Source organism: Magnolia sinica, chromosome 3 (assembly GCF_029962835.1).
Source record: "Magnolia sinica isolate HGM2019 chromosome 3, MsV1, whole genome shotgun sequence".
NCBI classification, from domain to species: Eukaryota; Viridiplantae; Streptophyta; class Magnoliopsida; order Magnoliales; family Magnoliaceae; genus Magnolia; species Magnolia sinica.
Genome location: NC_080575.1, coordinates 7,256,309 through 7,279,435, shown reverse-complemented (window position 1 = coordinate 7,279,435; position 23,127 = coordinate 7,256,309). Strand labels below are relative to the sequence as shown.

The window sequence follows — 23,127 nt, the reverse complement described above, 5'->3', positions numbered from 1 at the left end:
TTTCCAACCACTTATAAACCAAACCGTTGCGATCTATATGGGCCACCTCGGGCCGATCCCTAAGAGAATCTCTGGCACAAATCGTTTGGGTGCGGCCGTATTTCTGGAAAAAAAAAACAGAAAGCTTTGTTTCTTCTTTTGTTTGCCAGGCTAGCGATCCACACTAGCTGCGTCTTTTAAATCCTAGCCGCACAATCGAGAATCATCCCAACCCTTCAATCAATGTCGCGGAAGGAGGATCTCCCTGCAGCACAACAAAAGGCGAAAAGATACCTTCCTCTTCGGGCGATGCGCAGTGGCTCAATCTGGGTTGTTGCTGAGGCTCCACCCAACCATCCCAAGTGTCCCATTTAGGGCTGCAAAGGAGGACATTTTCGCTTCGTGCTCGAAAGCGAAAAGAATCTTTCCATTTTCGTGCTGGCGTGATCTCAGCCATTCTCCGCCTTCTAGAAGACTCTTGCAAGAGATCTGAACCATCGAAACTAGGGCTACCAGGACTCTTTCCTAAAGACGTGGACACTCTCCTCAAGGCTTTGCATGGTGTAGGAATAGGAAAACAATACACCCGGGTGTGGCGAATAGCTATTATGGCTACTTGGTGGGCTACTTGGACTGAGAGGAACAATAGGTGTTTTCAGAACACAGCAAAATCTCCCTACATTCTGTCTTCCCTGGTTAAATGCATGATTGCTAAATGGGTTACCCATATGGATGGGATCAATGTTGATTTTCTTTTCATTAAGGACTAATGGTTTCTTCCTCCTCAGCAGATTCCGTTCTCCTTTGTTTTCTTTTGCCCTTTAATTTAAGTTATCTTTCAAAAAAAATAAAAAAATGAGATGAGATGTCGGCAAGATATCGAAGTGGCGCGAGCTATTTCGGTAACGGATAAGGTATCATGATCAACGACTCTTCTCTCACCATAAACTAGACCCCACAAGCCATTATGAAAGGATCGGACCGTCGAATCTTCAAAGATCGTCAGATACTCTCAATTAGATGTATGAATCCCATGTTATGGCCCACCTAAACTTTGGATCCATCTGATCTTTGGTCTGAGGCCCCGATTGGGCCCTCCAATGTGAATGGATGGAGTAGATTCCACCGTGCATCACTGTGGGCCCCACACAAGTGTTGTGTGTGCACGAGGGATGGCGCACCGGCAACACACTGAACCTACCCCACGGACAAACCAAGTCCGACTCGCATTTTCCTGAGAAAGAGAGATTCTCTCTTTCTTCCGCGGTTCCCACCCAGCTGCGGTTTAAAATGAATGATCGCCGCTGTGATGGGTGTGGCCCACCATCATGATCCATTTCGATGATCCGAGCCGTCCATCGTACTTCGGACGAGCTTCCGACCAAACCCCTTCAACTTTCGCATATTAAATCCCACATGCGTATGCACAACCCCTGACACAAATAGTTGTGCGGGGCGTTTTAATTTTCGAAAATAGAAGTCATTCCGCCTCTTCTGTAAATAGCTAGCAATTCAATTAGACTTCCCTCCCTTCATCTCGACCCTCCAGCGCAACAAATCTCAACCGTCCATTCAAACATCAACTCGTGATAGGGCTTGACAACAAAAGAGAGAATATAACCGTTTTGCGGTGCTAGCAATTTGCCCAGCCAGGATTCCTGAAATCCTAACCATACGTTCCGTAAAATCCCAACCACGCGTTTAAACTTGTGAAAATGTTTCGGCTCCGTGCTCGAAAGCGGAAAGAATCTTTCCATTTTCATGCTAGCATGATCCCAACCATTCTTCGCCTTCTAAAAGACTTCTGCAAGCGATCTAAGGCATCAAAACTAGGGCTACCAGAAGGCCTCATAACGAGATGAGATGTTGACGAGATATTGCAGCTACGCAAGCTATTTTGGTTGTGGATAAAGTATCATGATCATATCCAAACCATGCAGCCAAATTCATGGGTTTAAATCAACAACCTAACAACCAATAGCACGAAGAATAATGAATTACTCAAGTAATTGGGATAAAGGCCTCTAGAAATAGGCTAATATAGGCCTTGCCCGTAAAGTCAACGGGTCCAACTGATGAACTGTGATGGATTGCTTATTTTCATTTAACGTATGGCTTGGATGCCAGGTAGGGCTTTCCAAAATAGCACTAGATGGAGATGCTCAACATGATTACGAAGATGATTTAAAAACAACGGTCCTAATTTTTCCAGACCATAATAGCATAGGAGTTTCCAAAAATTAGGCAGATCCAAAACTAATGTGGGCCATACCACATGAAATAGCATATCCTAAATCCTCCTCAATTTTTGGGAACAGTATTTTTTCTGATTTAGGAACGGTTTAAAACCAAAAACCGTGCAAATAATATTTTTTTTTCGATTGGAACCTATATTTTTTAAATATTTAAAACCCAAAGATTGTTGCAGTACAATTAAAAATGAATATTAAATAAATATTATACAACTTTACAAGAAAATTTGGTGGCGAATGTGATGGACAGATTGAATATAATGCACTAGGGGTGCACATGGGTCGGTTCGGTCTGGTTTTGGGGTGAAACCGGAACCGAACCGTTCCTAACGGTTCTAGGATTTTCGGAACCGGAACCAGATCGTTAGCACCCTAGAACTGAACCGGAACCGGACCGTGAAACTGGTTTGGTTCCGGATCGGTCCCACGGTTCCAGGCTTTTTAAAATCCAACCCAAATTGGTATGAGATGCATTTAAAATCCAACAAAAGTCATTTTTTTAAGGGATGTATTAGTACTCAGTTCACAGTGTCAGTCCGAAGCTACATTCAAATTCAATTGCCTTTTGTATCGCACCCAAATAGTAATTACCAATTCGCTTCCACTTTAGGGAACTATTGGCTAAAGACATGCAACTCTTTCTATAATGAAATGCAACCTGTAGACCTTAAGTACTACTGATTCACCTAACTTTCCAAAGCTCAACAGATAGCTTACAAGATGGATTCATACAACTTGGACCCTGTTTGCAATCTGTTTTCGAGAGGGATACAAACGAAAATAAATTGTTAAATAAGCTCCCTATTAGTGTGTTTTCCACTTTGATCAAGGGCATTTTGGAGAAACGAACAAATTACTTTTTGGTATGAAATCTTCGGATCCACGGTTTGGATCAACGATTCAGTTCGGTTCTACATGCCCGTAAACCAGAACCGAACCGTATCCAATGGTTCTTAGAATTTTGGAACCGGAACCGGAACCAATGTTGTCTAGAATTGGACCAAACCTAAAGACGATTCTGACCTGAATCGTGACATAAAATGCAGAACTCCCTTCAACTGGTGGTTAAGAAAATTTAATCCATGTGACTTTCGGGCTGTTGCTCAGTTATGGCTGGATCCCTCTAGAAAAATAGTTGCAGATTTCATAAGCACAACCACCACATGTTTGTATCCATCAAGGATATAGAAGGTTAATAAAACATGGATTCTAGAAATCCATACCTTTTTATAATATGAATGAACACTCATAAAGAATCCTCAGAATTGGATCCAAACATGGCCTTATGAAACTACTTGAGATTAGCAAGATATAGGCTCGTCTAAGATCATAAACTAAAGCAATGGTACTGTCCTTTTCCACTACTTCTCTGTCAATTGTGCTCTTGCCCAAGTCAATATGTGCCTCTGCAACCAAAAGAAATATTATTTTTATTTAAAATGAAGCATGTCAGTCCATATGTACTTATTAATTAATGCGCACAGACGCATCAGCATGCTAGGTTTGTCAGAGTCATCAGGACACCAATTGCACATCAGCTGCAGATGATTACATACATCTCTGTATGTGGTTGTATTTTTGAATTATAACTGAATTACATCAAACCCACAATATCACACCTATCTTTCTAAATGAATTCCACAAACATCTCAGTACAGTTCATGATTTTCACACAACGGAATCTGCTGAAACAACAGAAAAAGCGAAAAAATGATTGTAATACAACAAGATTCAAGAACATATTCATACAAACATTATCATACTTTAAACAATAAACTAAAAAAAAAAAAACTTCAAATTGAAAATGACAAAACCGAAACGAGAATTTACCTTAGCCCATTCAGCTCCGTGTGATGGAAAAGGCAGGGCATGGTAGCCACAGATTACCTTAGCCCATTCATTCATTTGATCTTGTGTGCTAACCGGTGGTGGAACACAGGGTCATTTCACTGACAAATTGTGTGATCCTCTGAAGACACTCCTCTGCTATTATACTCCATACATGAATGGAAGTTGTAATGCATGAACTACAAAAATGCCTTACGAAGAAGAAATCAAGCTGTCAAAATTGATAACATTGATTCAAACCAATTGATTCCAACTCAACAATATAAACGAGACATACCATCTTCATTGACTGCCATGGAATTTATGATAGTTATTCTGCTGGGAGCTGCTGAAAGAAAATGATATTAGAGTCCTAGGCAGATGCACAACAGTTAGTTGATAATTAATATAAACTTCTGGTGAATATTATAATGGAGAGAGCACATTAATGGAAGGGGGCAAAGAGTCCTGCGCATAAAACCAATCTTGCAGACCCTCTCATTTAGGGTGTCATTTTCATTTACTTCTTATGACACATGCACAACTTTGAACATCGAAAAAGAGCAAATATAGTTTGCCATGTCCATCATTATTGGGAGAATGGATAAGGCAAACTGAGATGTGTAGAATCAGGATTTAGAAATGCATATGTTTAGGACTAATATCAGGATATATATATATATATATATATATATATATATATATATATATATATAGAGAGAGAGAGAGAGAGAGAGAGAGAGAGAGAGAGAGAGAGAGAGAGTCATGCTCCCCTGCGCACCTGCACATGTGCGCACCTTTGCACACGTGTCATGGGTGTCTAATCTGAACGGTCAATGTGATGCGGAATCCCATGAAACCTCACGTGAGAAATTTTCACCCTGATTTAAGATTCTGGTGGGCCATAGCAAAGAGAAATGCAAATCAAGGGAGGAAACTGTTTTAGTTTTTCATGGCCCATCAAAGTTCTAGATCAAAGTAAAACTTGGCCTTGGGGGGTTTCACGAGGTGCTGCTTCACATGAACGGTTCAGATTTTGGATCCACATCACGTATGATGGGTTCTCAAAAAGTTCGTATGTAACAGGTAGGAACTGGTCCGCAGGTAAGCGTTTCCGTATGTGTGTGTGTGTGTGTATATATATATATATATATATATATATATATATATATATATATATATATATATATATATATATATATATATATATATATACCTCAAAATTGGACTACCCATAGAGAATATACATACATATATATATATATATATATATATATATATATATAGAACCTCAAAAAATCAGGCTGGTCCACCCATATATATCAGCTTGATATCCCAGAAACCTTTTAAAAAATACAAATCGTTATAGAAACTATATAAAGAAGAAAGAAAAGGCTACATGGAATCAATAGTAAAGCAATATAGGAAGGGAAAATTTAACTATGTTTCATGCACAAAACCTTTGTGATTGTCCAATTTCGGGCTTGGATATCATCTCCTGCAGTCAAATAGAACAAATGAAAATAAGGTTAAATAGATGTATCTAAAGAATCCAATGGCTCCAACACAATTCAAAGCAAGTGGGATAAGGAGTAGAAATTTGTTTGAATTCAATAGTTTAAAATTCAGGTGGTCTGGGGATCTAAGCCTCAATGTTCAGTCGGGTCTCATCCATCTCAGTCTCATTGGCTGAAATACTTCCGTAATTCCATGTTGCTTGAACCAAAACGACCGTGCATTTTTAGGAAGATGACAAACCAGATTGGAATTCCGTCCATTTCGTAGGTCCTCAATCGAACAGCTCCGATCACCCATAATCATTGCCTCACATGGATCGCACACAACCCCAAAATCACCCTAACTAGACAATCACATTCATTCAAAATAAGCCCCGTAAAATGCGTATATGCAAAATCAATCAGGTAGGATTTCTGCCCAAAACAACTGCATGCATGAGAGAAAGAGAGAGAGTACGCAGAGAGAGAGAGAGAGGCTGGGAGAGAATCTGAGAGAGAGGGAGAGAGAATCAGAGAGAGGAAGAGAATGGGTGTCGAGTTGGAGCAGGGGCGGCGAGGACGAGAGAGTAGGAGAAGGAGAAGGATCACCGTTGGGAATTGATATGAGGAAGGTACCTAAGCTTCCCAATCTGCCGTATGAAAATGACTAATAACAACTTGGTAATCATGTTCATGCACCGCATTGCATGTGCTTTGGCGTCGTGGAGCACTGCGGGAGGTGCCATGCGTAGCGTAAGATGAAGACGCCGAGGAGTGTAGGCGAGAGCATGCATCATTTATACATACATCCTTGTATTAACAAGAGTAATTAGGAATATTTGATTGTATTGCCTTATCATTCGCTTGATTGAATTGATAATGTGTTAACTTTTACTATATAGTTCCACCGAGTTGATCACTCATCCCACGTTACGGGATGATGTTTCAACACCAACCAGACTCTATCTTAGATGCAGATGTGACGCGAACCTTGAGGCAGAGCAGGAGTGTGAGGATGACGAGGAGGCGTTTTCCTTGATGCAGTTCTCAGGCAGGTTCATATGAGTCGTGTCCTGAGCTATGGGGATTAAGGGTTTATTTTGTAATGGGTGATTTCATTTTGATACTTATATTTTGAAACAAACACTTGTAATTATGACCTAGCAGAGCATACATCTCTCAAGGACTTATATAGATATACATATATGTTCTTCAGTCTTCCGCTTGCAGATTTCACCTATCCCTGGATTATGTTTGCAGTTTGGATTAATCTACTTCATGTTTTATGCACTCATACAGACAATATACATCCATCATTGCATATGTTGCATAAGTGATGTTTTAAAATTCAGGAGCTGAGTTATGCTCGACCCCCGAATTTCAAGGCGTTACAAGTTGGTATCAGAGCATGATTTGGGTTAAACCGGACCTGGGTTATGGTCATGCAACGCACGCTGACGCCACCTTAGTGTAGGAGGGTATGAGATAAATCTAAAATTAGTGTAGGTTTTCTAGTTGCACCTATCGGCGAAAGTTTAGTGAAAACGATCGCCGAGATCGAGTCTGTACACACTCTTGATCACACACAAAGACCCCAAATCACTTTTAGACCGTCCATCGACGGGTTTAGACCATGTATCATCCCATCCCAACCGTTAAAAAGCTGGTAAACTTGAACCTGTATCAGATTCTAGTCGAAGTAACCCGAAACGAGTCGAAACGGACTAGGGGCCAAATCGGGGCAATTCCAGGGGGACTCAGGGGGGGACCCACATCATTTTTAAGCTTGGGGAGGGGGAGGACCTCGCCCCACCAGCAAGCCATCCCCAGTTTGTCCAGAGACCAGCTAGGCCCTCGCCGCCTAGTGGGCACGGATGGGCTGGGCCGGTCAGGCCGACGCCATTGAGGCCTAGTGTGGCCCATTCCTCCATGGTTGGTCGAATAAAACTCCTCCCAAACCCTCCTTCCTTCATAAACTACCCTCCCATGCTTTCCTTTTCTTGAAGTTTCTCTCAAAACCCCATAAAAACCCATCTTCAAACCCTTTCTTCTTCCATTTTCATGCATCCCCATTCTACCCATCTCAAAATCCACCTCCATTGCTGATTTTCTTTCCTTTTCATTCCATTTGAGCACTCAAATCCCTACTTTGAGTCTCAAATTCATGGAAGCCCCATCATTCCTTCAATTTCCCTCTTTTCTCTCATTTTCTATGGCCCTATTCGAGCTTATTACGGCCATATTTTCCATTTCCACCATTCTCTCTTTCATGGGGAAGAAAAGAGCTCCCATTGATGAAGCCGGGCATAGCCACCCAACCCGTGCACGGAGGCCGAGCGGTGCCGCCGCGAGCACGACCGCCACTCGAGAGTATCAGACAAAGCGGGACCTCAATCCCCGGGCTCCCGTTGGAAGAACTCTATTGGCGGAGCTATCTCATGGAGTTTATGAGGGCCGTAGGGTCCTTTTTGAAGTTCATGTAGATGTGCGGCTATTTGGAGAATATCTCTTATTTGAGCGCTTAAAGGAGGCCAGGTGGGGTCCGCTATTTGAAGACGAATACCGTGTGAATGTGGGTATTGTCCGAGCTTTCTATGCCCACATTCGAGAACCTTCGCTAGAGCCATTGCAGTTCAAGATCCCCTGCGGAAGAGATCGGGAGGCCACAATCGATGTTTCTTTAATATCCTGACTTTTGAACGTGCTGCTCGGCGAGGTTCATGCAAGTGAGAAGAATCTAAGTAGTGCAAAGGGATCGCCACACGCGATTCCTTTGTGGTCGTTTGGTTGAATGATAGCCTAATAGAAGCCTTTTAGCGACCAACATGACGGACGACTTTCGCTTGCTTCACCACATCTGCACATTCAACGTCTATCCTAGGTAGAGTAACCGCAGTGAGTGCACGTGCTTGATGGTAGATTTCTTGTATCAGGTGGGGTAGGGAGAGAAGGTGTGTGTGCCTACGTACATCTTGCGACAGATAGTCCTTATCGCATGTTCGAATAGAAGGACTGAATCGCTCCCATTTAGCTGACTCATCTGTAAGATTGCACATGAGTTTGGCTACAGACTTGGGGTGAAAAAGCTGGTACTTATCCGTTACATCAATGAGATGACTCTTAATCAGATGGACATCGGGCCTCGTCGGCGACAAGCCTTACTTGAAGAAAGTGAGGATGAGACTGAGAGCGAAGAGGAAGAGAGTAATGAAGAAGGTGGAGCTGAAATAGAAGAAGAAGAAGAGCAGGATGAGGAAGAAGTGGAGGCTCAGGACACGAGTGAAAGTTCTCCTCCTACGGCACCGGAGCAGGACACAAATCAGGCTGACAGGGATGCCCGTATCACTCGACTTGAGGAGGGCAGGCTGTCCTACAGCAGGACATTATGGATCTTCGAGGTGTTGAGGGTCAAATATTGCATATTAGACCCCAGTTATTGCTTGGATTTACAAACATGATACCGTTTAACGGCCCGCTTTAATCATGTTTGTGATGTAGAGTGTACTTACGAGCGTGGACTGAAAAGAGACCCTAAAGTATGGATTTGATGCTCTGATGACACTAAAGGCAAGGGACAGACTCCAGGGGACCAACAAGACAGAGATCCGAGAAAATCAAGTCATTCACGTTAAAGAGGCTTGAAATTGGTGAATAATGCAAGATCACATGGTTCCCGCCATCTGATTGGCTCAAAACTTCATACATGGCCTGAAGACCACAAATGAACCGTACACGTCGAATTTCAGCTCCTGGATCACTGTGAAAGTGGCCCAACTGACAGATCAGTCACCAAAACAGTGATATAGGGCCCACCTGATCTCTGGATACGCTTCAGTTTTGGACTCAACGTCTTAAATTAAAAGGGAAAAAAGATTGACGGAGAAGATTTCATATATACATCATCGTGGACCCCACTTGAGTTGGGTGTGCACTATGCACATATGCACCAGGCGTGCACAGCAACTCCAGGACGGTCAAACCGTCCTGGACTCATGCCTCTTCAAAAACGACAATTGCCGTCTCCTCTGTTACGCAAACGAACGGACTGCGGAAGCTAGTGGGCCACCATCATGGCCCATAGGGTCGATCCAAGCCATCCATCTTGTAAAGGAGCTCGGAAAGGTCGACGCCATGTTGACTATCTGCACCCATGCGCGCGCACATGGGAAAGTCTCGATCAAACTCAGGATGGACGACGGAATATAATATTCTGTGGGCCATACAGAATCCAATCTGAAACCAGATGTTTCTTACTGGTTTTTCAATGTGCATTCGGTGGACGGAGTGGATCTCTCCAAATACAATGTAGTGGGCCCCACCATCAGCACTGCGCAAATGGAGCACGCCCTGTTTCGCAGCAGGACGCTGTCCGGCTTTTGCGGCATGTTGTACATCCTTGGAGGCGATCGGATGGATGATCTGAACTGTCCATCGTAAAGATCAGCCAGAAAAGTCCCAGGAGACGTTGATTTCACGGACGAAGTGCAAGGAAATCAGGAGTTTTGAGTCCCCGAGTTTAGCTGCGTAAAGGAGTTACGCGGCTGTTGCTGCGAAAGCCGTTCAGCACCGACTCCAACACGTCCTCTTGTGCATGAGAACTCTCAGCCGGCTGTATCAGCCTATAAGAAAGAGAGAGAAGGAATGTGAGGGGCATTTAAGCTTTGGACGGGCAGTTGTAGGCGGTCGTGGAAGAGACAGACAGAGTATTATTTAGAGTTTTTTTTATTGGTTTTTTTTTTTTTTAATGATTTGTGTGAGATCTAGTCCAATCATGTTGGGCTAAACCTCTTAGCTAGGGCTAAGAGGTGAAGCTTGTGGTGTGATGGGAACGATTCTATGGTTTGGATTCATGTATAGCTTTGATTCATGTTAAACTAAACTGATATTGATTTAGTTGATTAACAGGAATGCTTCCAATTTTTAATGGTTTGTTGTAACTGAAATTACAATAGATTTGCGATAGCTTTGAGCATGTTCTTATCATTATAGGGTTTATGAATTTGGGAACCCTGTTGTTCACCATTGTCTTTTGGGCATGGTTGGATGACGGAACTCTTCTTAACATTCATACGTCACTCAGATTGGCTGTGAATTGATTTAATTCTGTTGGTTGCTTTGTCTCATGGGCATGGTTTTGTGATGGAATCCACTCCAATTCACACACGTCTGATCTCTTGAAAACTAGATTAAATAAAGTTAAGAATTGATTTTCAGGCTCTATCTTCCAACTGGATGAAGATGGGACTCGAAGTCCAATTGAGTTCATGAATCGACTGTAGATCTCCCTAATCTCTACAAGTGGATCCTCTGAATCCCTAGTTCCTTTTCCTAAATTCTTTAAGTTTTAGATGATTATTTCATCAGTATTCCTCAAATCACACTCGATTTAGATTTCATCTCATTCTAGTTTTAGTTCTAGTTAGCTTCAGATTATGTACAGGTTTCAATCCCTTGGGATTCGACCTCGGTCTCACCGAGTTTATTACTACATCACAACCCTATACTTGGGGAGTGAACAAGTTTTTGGCGCCGTTGCCGGGGATTGACGGTTGCGATTCTCTGAAATTAATTAGGTTTAGAATTAGTTTAAGATTAGAATTTGACTAACTTTAGTCTTAGATTTTTATTTGATTTCTAGAACTAACTTGTTTTCCTGTTTTGTAGGATCCTGACATAAGTTTCTAAATTGGTAATTCCTTCCTAATTTCTCTACTTTTTCTACTTTTAAAATTAGGGTTTAAATTTTAGAAATTTTCTAATTCTAGTATTTTCCTATTTGTAGGAAATAGATTATTTTTAGAAATTTTCCTCTTTTATTTAGGGAATTAGGTTATTTATTTCCCTTTCTAGAAATTAACTTTCTATTTTTAACTCTTTTAGAATCTAATTTTGTTTCCTAATTTTCTACTTATAGAATTTTTGTTTAGAAACTAACTTTTCTATTGTGTAGGCCTTTAAGATAGAAATTTCTAATTCGGTAAGTTCTTTCTCTACTTTCTATTTTTCAGATCTCTTTTAGTAACTTACTTTCTAGTTTAGGACTTTCCTAATTTATTTTAGAAATTTCCACTTTCTTTTAGGAATTTTTTCTTTTAGAAACTAGTTTACTTCTATCTTTCTTTTTAAGGATTTTCTAATTCTAGACATTCTCTTTAGAAACTGACTTGTTTTGTTTTCTTTTGCAGGTGTTGTTACTTAGGGCTTTCAATTTGGTAATTTCTTTCCAAATCTCTCTTTCTTTCTAAATTTTCTTTTCCTTTCTTAAGATTATGTTTCGAATTTGATTAAGGGTTGCGAGTGTTTCATGCCCAAGTGGGCCCATGACAACACTCGACGTCTCTTGACTGAAGGAGGATTGGTTGAGGGGTTAACTATCCATCGCAGGACTAGACACCACTCGAAATCCCCTGAGTTAATTGAAGTGATGGCTGAAAACCAACCTCTTCTACCCCAACCTAGGGTAGAGGACATTCAGGATGAGAATGAGGTGTATCAAGCACCCCCGCCTCGTACTTTACGAGATTATTTACAACCAGCGGGGGTGAGTACGCCCTCATGCATGATTTTTCCTAAAAATACAGGACATATGGACATCAAGCCAGGGGTTATCCAACTCCTTCTTAAGTTCCATGGGCTTGAATCTGAAGAACCATATCTACATTTGAAAGAGTTTGATGAGATCATAGCCACTTTATATTTTCAAAATGTGTCTGAGGACACAGTCAGGCTGAGACTCTTTCCTTTTTCCTTAAAAGAGAAGGCTAAGACGTGGTTACATTCACTGCGTCCTAGATCCATTGGCACATGGAATGATATGCAAAGGGAATTTATAAAGAAATTCTTTCCACATCATAAAACGATTACCCTTAGAAAAGCAATCATGAACTTCACCCAAAAGGAGGATGAAACATTTTACCAATGTTGGGAAAGGTTCAAGGATTTGGTCAGTTCATGCCCACAACACGGCTTTGAAACGTGGCGCATTACAAATTTTTTCTATGATGGACTGACATCTTCCATGCGCCAAATGGTCGAGACAATGTGTAATGGAGAATTCATTAATAAAAATGTTGACGAGGTATGGGATTACCTCGATAGTCTTGCTGAAAAAACACAATCATGGGACTATTACCCAAAGTCGAACACCACGTCTAGGCCAACTCAATTAAAGGAGAAAGGTGGATTGTATCTCTTGAAAGAAGAGGATGATCTCAAGTGTAAAGTGACTACGCTCATAAGGAAAGTTGAGGCCATGGAAGGAAAGAAGGATAAGGTTAATGAAAGTGTTTGCGGCATCTGTGATTGCAATATTCATACAACTGAAAATTGCCCTACAATACCCGCCTTTCGAGAAGTGTTGAATGAACAATCCAATGCCGTAAATAATTATCAAAGACCTTTCAATGGACCAACCTCTAATACGTACAATCCTGGTTGGAAAAATCATCTAAACTTTAGTTGGAGAAATGGACAAACTGCTACCCCTCAAAGTTTCTTCAATCAAAATCCAAATCAGGGGAAACCTCAAGAAGAACCGGTTCAAAATTCCATACAAGAGCTGACCCATGCAATGCGAGACTTTATGCAAAAGATGGATTCACGTATGACGGTTATAGAAAAGGGGATGCTTCCTGCACAACCGCTCCCCAATCCTAAACCGCAATACGAGATAAGTGATCCCAGCTCTTCAAATCAAATGGGGCACGCTAAATCCATCACCACTCTTAGGAGTGGGAAGATCATTGATAAAACCCTTCCGGTTAGGCCCGAAAAGCCTCAAGAACCAGAAGAGGACAACAATAATGGATCTAGTGAGGCCCCACAAAAATTAGAACCGAAACTTCTAGAAAAGCCAGTTGCTCCATTTCCCCAACGGTTGGTCGCACCAAAACCTCTCTCTAACTCTCAGGATATCCTAGAGGTGTTGAAACAAGTGAAAGTCAACATTCCTCTACTTGATGTTGTAAAACAGATACCTTCATATGCCAAATTCTTAAAAGACTTATGCACGACCAAACGACGGAAGAGTATTCAAAAGAAGATCTTCTTGACTGAGAAAGTGAGTGTCATCCTAAAGCAAGACGTGCCACAGAAATTTAAAGATCCCGGTAGCCCAACCATATCATGTGTAATTGGGGACCATCGAATTGATCATGCACTTCTTGACTTAGGAGCGAGCGTCAATCTGATTCCCTACTCGGTATACAAACAGTTAGGTTTGGGTGAAGTAAAACCCACCTTAACCACACTACAACTTGCTGATCGCTCTATTCGTGTACCAAGAGGGATAATTGAGGATGTGTTGGTCCAAGTTGATAGATTTTAGTACCCTATAGATTTTATCATCCTGGACACCGAACCCATCAATAACATGAGCACTCAGATCCCCGTCATTCTTGGTCGCCCATTCCTTGCCACTTCAAACGCAATTATCAATTGCAGGAATGGTGTCATGACTATGTCTTTTGGGAATATGACATTGGAGTCAAACATCTTTTTCAATAACGGCAGAAACTTAGAGGATGATGACGATTTCCACGACATTAACATGATTGACTCTTTAGTGGAAGATACGACACCTCTGACCTTATCCTCTGACCCTCTAGAGACGTGCCTGGCCCACTCCCATGATTTTGATGATGACATGATTAGGGAGACGTGTGTCTTGCTTGATACTGCACCGGTACTTGAAGTTAACCGGTGGAGGCCACAATTTGAAGAGTTGCCCCAAACTGATGTAGTGCCTCTACCGTCTAACCTCAAGCCACCAAAGCTTGACCTAAAACCTTTGCCCTCTGATTTGAAATATGTCTATTTAGGTCAAGATGAGACATACCCGGTGGTGATCTCTGCCCACCTGGAGAAAGAACAGGAGAGTATGCTCATATCTACTCTCATTGAGCATAAGGGAGCCCTTGGATGGACGATAGCGGACCTCAAGGGAATCGACCCCTCGATTTGTACTCATCGCCAATAAGAGTTACTACTGGTTGGAGAATGTGCATTGACTACAGGAAGCTGAATACCGTCACGAGGAAGGACCACTTTCCTTTGCCCTTCATTGATCAAATCTTGGAAAGGCTAGCTGGTCATTCCTATTACTGTTTCCTTGACGGGTATTCGGGCTACAATCAGATTGAAATCGCCCCTGAGGACCAGGAAAAGACTACATTTACATGTCCCTACGGCACCTTTGCCTACAGAAGGATGCCATTCGGATTATGTAATGCCCCTTCCACCTTTCAGCGATATATGATGAGTATCTTTTCTGACGTGGTGGGTAAATATCTAGAGGTCTTCGTGGACGATTTCTCTGTTTTCAGTTCATCTTTCAGCGAGTGCTTAGAGAGTCTTAAATGTGTGCTGAAAAGATGTGAAGAAAAGAACTTGGTACTTAATTGGGAGAAGTGTCATTTCATGGTTCATAAGGAAATTGTCCTTGGACATATTATCTCGTCCAAAGGAATCGAGGTGGATAAGGCAAAAATCGATCTTATCTCTAACCTACCTCCACCCAAGAACATAAGAGATGTGCGATCCTTCTTAGGACACACCTGTTTTTACGGACGATTCATAAAGGACTTTAGTCTCATCTCTCGTCCTCTATGCAATCTACTTCAAAAGGATGCACCATACGAGTGGACTACGCAATGCCGGGAGGCTTTCACTAAGCTTAAAGGCATGTTGACCACTACACCTATCATACAGCCACCCGATTGGAGCCTTCCTTTTGAGCTTATGTGCGACGCTTCTGATTATGCTCTTGGAGCGGTTCTAGGCCAGAGAAAAGATAAGAGGCCCTACGTCATTCATTACGCAAGTAGAACTTTAAATTCTGCCCAAGTGAACTACTCGACTACGGAAAAGGAACTCCTAGCCGTAGTGTTCGCTTTGGATAAATTTAGGTCCTACTTGATCGGATCTAAGATCATTATCTACACAGATCATGCGGCACTTAAGTATCTTCTTTCTAAGAATGATTCTAAGCCCCGCCTGATACGATGGATCCTTCTACTCCAAGAATTTGATTTGGAAATTAAAGATAAAAAGGGAGTAGAGAACGTAGTGGCCGATCATCTGTCTCGCCTTAATACCTCTGATTCCCCTGAGGCGACCCATATCAATGACATGTTCCCTGATGAACAACTGTTCAGAGTCTCCCATTCGCCTTGGTTCGCTGATATTGCCAATTATCTTGCCACAGGTTCCATACCGACGCATTGGACTGCACAAGATAAGAAGAAATTCTTTACCAAGGTACGTAACTTTTTCTGGGACGATCCATATTTATTTAAATATTGCCCAGACCAAATCTTGAGGAGATGTGTGCCAGACGATGAGCACCAGAGTGTCATCTCCTTCTGTCACTCACAGGCCTGTGGTGGTCACTTTTCTGCTAAAAAGACCACGGCCAAGATTTTACAGTGTGGCTTTTATTGGCCCACTATGTTCAGGGACACTCATGAGTTTTGCAAGGCTTGTGAGCGTTGTCAAAAATTGGGAGCATTATCCCGTCGAAATATGATGCCTTTGAATCCCATCCTTATCATAGAAGCATTTGACTGCTGGGGCATCGATTTCATGGGACCATTCCCCCAATCATTTGGAAATTTGTATATTTTGCTCGCCGTAGATTATGTCACTAAATGGGTCAAAGCAATTTTGTGCTGAAATAATGACCATCGCACGGTCATTAAATTCTTAAAAGAGAACATCCTTTCGCGGTTCGGGATGCCTCGAGCCATCATTAGTGATGGGGGCTCACACTTTTGTAATAGACCATTCGAGAGCTTAATGAAGAAATACGGTATCTCTCATAAGGTGAGCACCCCATACCATCCACAGACAAGTGGACAAGCTAAGAGTTCCAATAGGGAGATCAAACATATCCTAAAGAAAATGGTTAACCCTAATCGTAAGGATTGGTCAACCTGATTGACCGATGCCTTATGGGCATACCGTTCTGCTTTTAAAACCCTTATTGGAACGTCTCCCTTTAGACTTGTGTATGGGAAAGCTTGTCACTTGCCTGTGGAGTTAGAACATAAAGCGTACTGGGAAATCAAAAACTGAATTTTAATCTAGACAATGCTGGCTCGCTACGTAAACTTCAATTAAATGAACTTGAAGAAATCCGGAACGATGTGTACGAGAACTCGAGAATTTACAAAGACAGAATGAAGGCGTTTCATGACCAACGTATTCTACGAAAATCATTCACACCTGGTCAAAAAGTCCTTTTGTATAATTCTCGATTACATCTCTTTCCAGGTAAGCTTCGATCTCGTTGGACTGGCCCTTACATTGTGGTCACTGCGTATCCTCATGGGGCCATTGAGATAAGAGATCCTGACAATGGCAAGGAGTTTAAAGTAAATGGACATCGCTTAAAGCCATTTGTCGAGAAATTTGATTCAGAGGACATGTCCATACCTCTAACTGATCCTGTTTACCAGGATTGATCTCCTAGTCTGATGGAGGTATAGGTAGGTTTCCTGTTTTCATAGGACTAGGGTACTTTCCTTTATGCTATTTTAGGATAGATGGTAAACTTAGCGCTCCTGGGAGCTAACCCAGCTTTTCATTCCGGTTCATTTTCTCAGTTAGTTAGTTTAATGTTTGTGGGTAACATTGCTGCAAACCCTCACGAGACTACAACTCGTTCATTAGGGGCAACCTAGGGGTTTAAAGGCTTGTTGCATACGCTAAATGCAATCGAGAGCACCTACGAAAGTGGTATAGGTAGGGTTTTATGTAGGATTTTATTTTTATTTTAGCTTACTTTTGTTGGTTTCTCTCTTGTGCTGACCTGCTCTTACATAGATCTCTGTGGAAAAGCCTCTTGATTTCTTCATCTAGGTACTATCTTTCCATCACTTCTCTTTACTTTTGTTGTCCCATGTGCATTACATGCGTATTTCTTTTACATTGAGGACAATGTAGATTTTAGGTTGGGGGTGGGAGATTAGGTTTCCTAATCAGTGTTTTCTTGGTCTTGAGCGAAAATTGTGAAAATTGTGAAAATTTTAAATTTTTCTGGAATTTTGTATGAATTCAAAGTGATTTTGATGGCCATTTAGGACACTTGGAATTGCAAAATACATGATGTTGGTAATTTATGACTCTTGGATTCAGTTATCTGTTAGATTTCACAGCTCAGTTTGAATTGTTAATCCATTATTAGAAGTTGTAAACATTGATTGAGTCATGAATTCTCAGGACACATCTCGCTTGCACATTAAGGTTTCAGTTCGATATTGAATTGTAACTTGGTGATCATTAAGCATGGAAGGAACCAACCTGGGGAATTGTCCATCTTGTTCAATACAAAGAATATAAAAAAAAAAGAATGAATGAAAGAAAGAAAAAGAATACCCATTAAAAAAAAAAAAACAGTTGTCATCAGGAAGGGTTGGGTGTATGATCTTCAACATAGGTTTGCTCCTTATAGGTGTGGATGTTATTCCCTTTCCCCTCGATAGAAAAATCAAAAGCTGGAAGAATTAAAAAAAAAAAGAAAAAAAAAAAGAGAATTGTAAGGCAATTTCTGGTTTAGGTTTTGGTTGTCTTGAATGCTCAGTCGATCATCAATGTATCATACGAATTCATAATTGGATCTCTTAATGATGGTAAGCCGTGATTACACTATACACCCATGGAACTCGATGTTTAGAATTGTTCTAATTAATGGATTATATTTGAACTTGATTATGAAGTTTATCGTGAGCTTGATTTCAGGAGAAAGTAATGCCAACAATCATGAATCGTAGACTTCTATTTCTGGATTATTTTCAAAAATCACTCAAGTTTATAAAAATTATTCTGTAATTTTCAACTTATCTATTTGAATCATTGAACATGACCTTATTATTAAATCCAATAGCTATTGAGGGTCAAATATTGCATATTAGACCCCAATTATTGTCTAGATTTACAAGCATGATACCGTTTAATGGCCGCTTTAATCATGTCTGTGATGCAGAGTGTATTTACGAGCATGGACTGAAAAGGGAGCTTAAAGCATGGATTTAACGCTCTGATGACACTAAAGGCAAGGGACGGACTCCAGAGGACCAAGCTTGAAGAATTTACAAGCCAGAGATACGAGAAAATCAAGCCATTCACGTTAAAGAGGCCCGAAATTGGTGAATAATGCAAGATCACATAGTTCCCGCCATCTGATTGGCTCAAAAGTTCATACATGGCTTGAAGACTACAAATGAACCGTACACGTTGAATTTCAGCTCCGGGATCACTGTGAAAGTGGCCCAACTGACAGATCAGTCACCAAAATAGTGATATGGGGCTCACCTGATCTTTGGATACGCTTCAGTTTTGGACTCAACATCTTAAATTAAAAGGGGAAGAAGATGGATGGAGAGGATTATACAGATACATCACGAGTGGACCCCACCTGAGTTGGGTGTGCACCATGCACATATGCACTAGGTGTGTACGGCAACTCCAAGACAGTCAAACCGTCCTGGACTCGTGCCTCTTCAAAAACGGCAATTGTCGTCTCCTCTGTTACGCAAACAAATGGACTGCGAAAGCTGGTGGGCCACCATCATGGCCCAAACGGTCGATCCAAGCCATCCATCTTGTAAAGGAGCTCGAAAAGGTCGAAGCCATGTTGACTATCTGCACCCATGCGCGCACACATGGGAAAGTCTCGATCAAACTCAGGATGGACGGCGGAATACAATATTTTGTGGGACACACAGAATCCAATCTGAAACCAGATATTTCTTACTGGTTTTTCGATGTGCATTCGGTGGACGGAGTGGATCTCTCCAAATACGATGTAGTGGGCCCCACCGCCAGCACTGCGCAAATGGAGCAGGCCCTGTTTCGCAATCGGACGCTGTCCAGCTTTTGCGGCATGTTGTACATTCCTGGAGGTGATCGGACGGATGATCTGAACCGTCCATCGTAAAGATCAGCCAGAAAAGTCCCTGGAGACGTTGATTTCACGGACGAAGTGCAAGGAAATCAGGAGTTTTGAGTCCCCGAGTTTAGCTGCGTAAAAGAGTTACCCGGCTGTTGCTACGAAAGCCGTTTCAGCACAGACTCCAACATGTTCCTCTGGTGCGTGAGAATTCTCAGCCAATTGTATCAGCCTATAAGAAAGAGAGAGAAGGAATGTGAGGGGCATCTAAGCTTTGGACGGGCAGTTGGAGGCAGCCGTGGAAGAGACAGACAGAGTATTATTTTTAGAATTTATTTATTTATTTATTTATTTATTATTTGTGTGAGATCTAGTCCAATCATGGCGGGCTAAACCTCTTAGCTAGGGCTAAGAGGTGAAGCTTGGGGTGTGATGGGAACGATTCTATAGTTTGGATTCATGTATAACTTTGATTCATGTTAAACTAAACTGATGTTGATTTAGTTGATTAATAGGAATGCTTCCAGTTTTTAATGGTTTGTTGTGACTGAAATTACAATAGATTTGTGATAGCTTTGAGCATGTTCTTAGCATTATAGGGTTTATGAATTTGGGAACCCTGTCGTTCACCATTGTCTCCTGGGCATGGTTGGATGACGGAACTCTTCCTAATTTTCATACGTCACTCAGATTGGCTGTAAATTGGTTTAATTCTGTTGGTTACTTTGTCTCATAGGCATGGTTTTGTGATGGAATCCACTCTAATTTACACCCGTCTGATCTCTTGAAAAGTAGATTAAATGAAGTTTAAAATTGATTTTCAGGTTATATCTTCCAACTGGATGAAGATGGGACTCGAAGTCCAGTTGAGTTCATGAATCGACTGTAGATCTCCCTGATCTCTACGAGTGGATCCTCTGAAACCCTAGTTTCCTTTCTCTGAATTCTTTAAGTTTTAGATAATTATTTCATCATTATTCCTCAAATTATACTTGATTTAGATTTCATCTTAGTCTAATTCTAGTCCTACTTAGTTTCAGATTACGTACAGGTTTGAGTCCCTTGGGATTCGACCTCGGTCTCACCGAATTTATTACTACATCACAACCCTATACTTGGGAAGTGATCACGAGGCCTCGTGAAACATAAGTTCAAGAAGGTGACTTGTACTCTAAAATCTATCTTGTGTTGCCTGTAGGATAAGGGTGCCCGTTCTCCATCACCAGATTCCAACGAGTAGTCGCGGATGTAGTAGTCCTTTGCTCTGTTTTGTTCTTTGCTATTGTGTGTAGCCGTTATAAGCGTAGTGATTTGAAAGTTATTTTATTGTTTGAAGCTTAAGTTGTATTAGCTTGCATGCTTTCTCTATAGCGATCCATGTAATGCTACACTTCTTATATTGCGATAATTTTGTTAAATGAAATGCATGTTGTTTTCCTTAAGTTGTGATGTGAATGCTGTGGGGGTGAATTATGTGGATGTTAAATCTCACAGGTTGCATCCTCTGTTAAATGTAGAGCATGCCTCCTAAGGGCTCGAAGACTTCGGCCCGTCTCTCTTTGGGCGAGTCGCTTGCTGGGTTTCCCCCCTAGGCGATAGCCAGACGGATCCACAGCTGGGCCCATCTCATTTTGGTGCTGGGTCGGACCCTCAGCCAGCTAACTACTGGCCCTGCTATTGAGACGACTCTTGTGACACCATCTATAGTTCCTCCAATCACGCCTTCAGTTCCTGAGCAGAATCGTGCATCTGCGTCGACATCTCAAGCATCTCCTTCCGCTCCGCCTCCTGATAGGCTAGAGTAGATGATGTTGCTGATGTAGCAGCAGAAGCACCAGCAGCAGCAGTTTCTATCTTCCATGGTTGGTATCTTTACTCAGTCGATGGGGGTGACTCCACCTGCTTCACCTATGCACCCATCTGGGAACACTAGTGCTAGTGGCACATTTGAGCGATTCCAATGCTTACGACCTCCCACATTCGCGGGTTCTCATAAACTCGAGGAGGCTAAGTACTGGATTAACCGCATCTCTAAGATGCTGAGGCCACTTCACTGTTCTGAGGCTAAGTAGGTCAAGCTTACCTCCTTCATGTTTGAGAAGGAGACCAGTTTATGGTGGGACAGTGTTCTCCGCACAGTTGTGGAGGGTTTTGTGTGGACGTGGGAGGCATTTGAGGCTTGTTTCCACGAGAAGTATTTTCCAGTCACTTACCGAAATGAGAAGGAGAGTGAGCTCCTTCGCCTTCGTCAGGGAGGGATGTCGGTGATAGAGTATGAGAACCGGTTTACTGAGCTGGGTAGGTATGCTCCATTGCCTCTGGGTGATCAGCCGATGCGGATGCGACGTTTTTCTGAAAGACTGAGGCCTGAGATTCGATCGAAGATGTGTTATGCTAGCATCTCTTCTTATGCTGAGTTGGTGAGCATGTCCCCACGAGCTGAGCAGGATGGGGACAGGTTGCCCCGTATGCGAGCACCTATGGTTCCCAGACCATGACCTGACTTTTCGAGTACACCATTTCTCAGCAAGAGACCACGGGCAGATTCTCCTCCGAGACATGCAGCATCGCCGGCTCGATTGATGCGTTCAGACTTACTGTACATATTGTGGAAAAATCGGGCATTATGCTCGTGTATGCGATTTTGGAGGACATGTTGCGAGCTTGTGTTTTGGATTTCAAGGACAGTTGGGATGACTGTCTCCCTTATGCAGAGTTCGCATATAACAACAGCTTCCAAGCGAGTATCGGCATGGCTCCCTACGAGGCATTGTATGGTCGCCCGTGTAGAGCACCGCATTCTTTGGGTAGTGTGCGTAGTTTGATTGGCCCGGAGTTGGTGCAGGTGACTTCAGAGAAAGTTGACATTATTCGACATCCACTTCTGACAGCCCAGAGTAGGCAGAAGAGTTACGCTGATACGAGACGGCGACCGCTTGAGTTTGAGGTTGGAGACCATGTATTTCTTAAGGTTTCCCCTGTGAAGGGAGTCCTGCGGTTTGGTAAGAAGGGGAAGCTCACGCCGAGATTTATTGGTCCATTTCAAATACTGGATCAAGTGGGAGCGGTAGCATACCGCCTTACTTTGCCCACACCACTTGCGGGCATGCATAACGTATTTCATGTTTCTATGCCAAAGAAGTACGTTCCTGATCCTTCGCATATTATCAGTTGGGAGCAGGTGTGGTTGAGCGAGGATGCCACATATGTACCGCAACCAACGCGTATCCTTGACAGGAAGGAGAGGTACTGCGTAGCAAGGTCATCCCACTTGTGAAAGTACTGTGGACGCATCACAATGAAGAAGAGGCTACTTGGGAGATTGAAGTTGAGGTCAGAAAGAACTACCCTCAGATCCTGGACGAGTATGAAAAGGTACTAATTTCGAGGATGAAATTTTTCTTTAAGGGGGGTAGATTGTAACATCCCGAAAAATTTCATGCAAAGACCCGAGCACCACCTCAATCAGGATTCTCTTGGGACTCAATCCTTTAGAAGTTAAATGTGAATTAACTAGCGCTAAACTCGATTGCCTGTGAAATTAGCACCAATCACTTTAAATTTGATCTGCAAGACCCAAAACCTGTAGAATCGTTAGCGCTATGTTACCCTGAAATCTAGGATTCAACGCTAAATCCAGTTGCTCTCGGGAGTACTTGGAAACTTTGTATCGGACCTGGACCGC

General features: G+C 42.2%; 1 protein-coding gene, 1 long non-coding RNA gene and 1 other non-coding gene across 4 annotated transcripts in view; all 3 read right to left on the bottom strand.

Moving 5' to 3' along the window:
- LOC131239417 (SWI/SNF complex subunit SWI3A homolog) overlaps positions 1 to 23,127 on the bottom strand; it is a 75,388-nt gene that overhangs the window by 44,762 nt on the left and 7,499 nt on the right. The window lies entirely within an intron of this gene.
- On the bottom strand, positions 3,549 to 6,116 carry LOC131239418 (uncharacterized). 2 transcript variants are annotated; one of them, XR_009168216.1, is made up of 4 exons: positions 5,519 to 6,116; positions 4,357 to 4,404; positions 4,062 to 4,270; positions 3,549 to 3,637 (listed from the first exon to the last, which is right to left on the bottom strand). It is a non-coding gene; the product is annotated as an uncharacterized LOC131239418 (long non-coding RNA). The 2 variants fall into 2 exon arrangements; XR_009168215.1 differs by lacking the exon at positions 5,519 to 6,116 and having other exon boundaries at positions 4,357 to 4,510.
- LOC131241674 (small nucleolar RNA R71) lies at positions 12,417 to 12,523 on the bottom strand. Its single transcript, XR_009169231.1, has one exon. It is a non-coding gene; the product is annotated as a small nucleolar RNA R71 (small nucleolar RNA).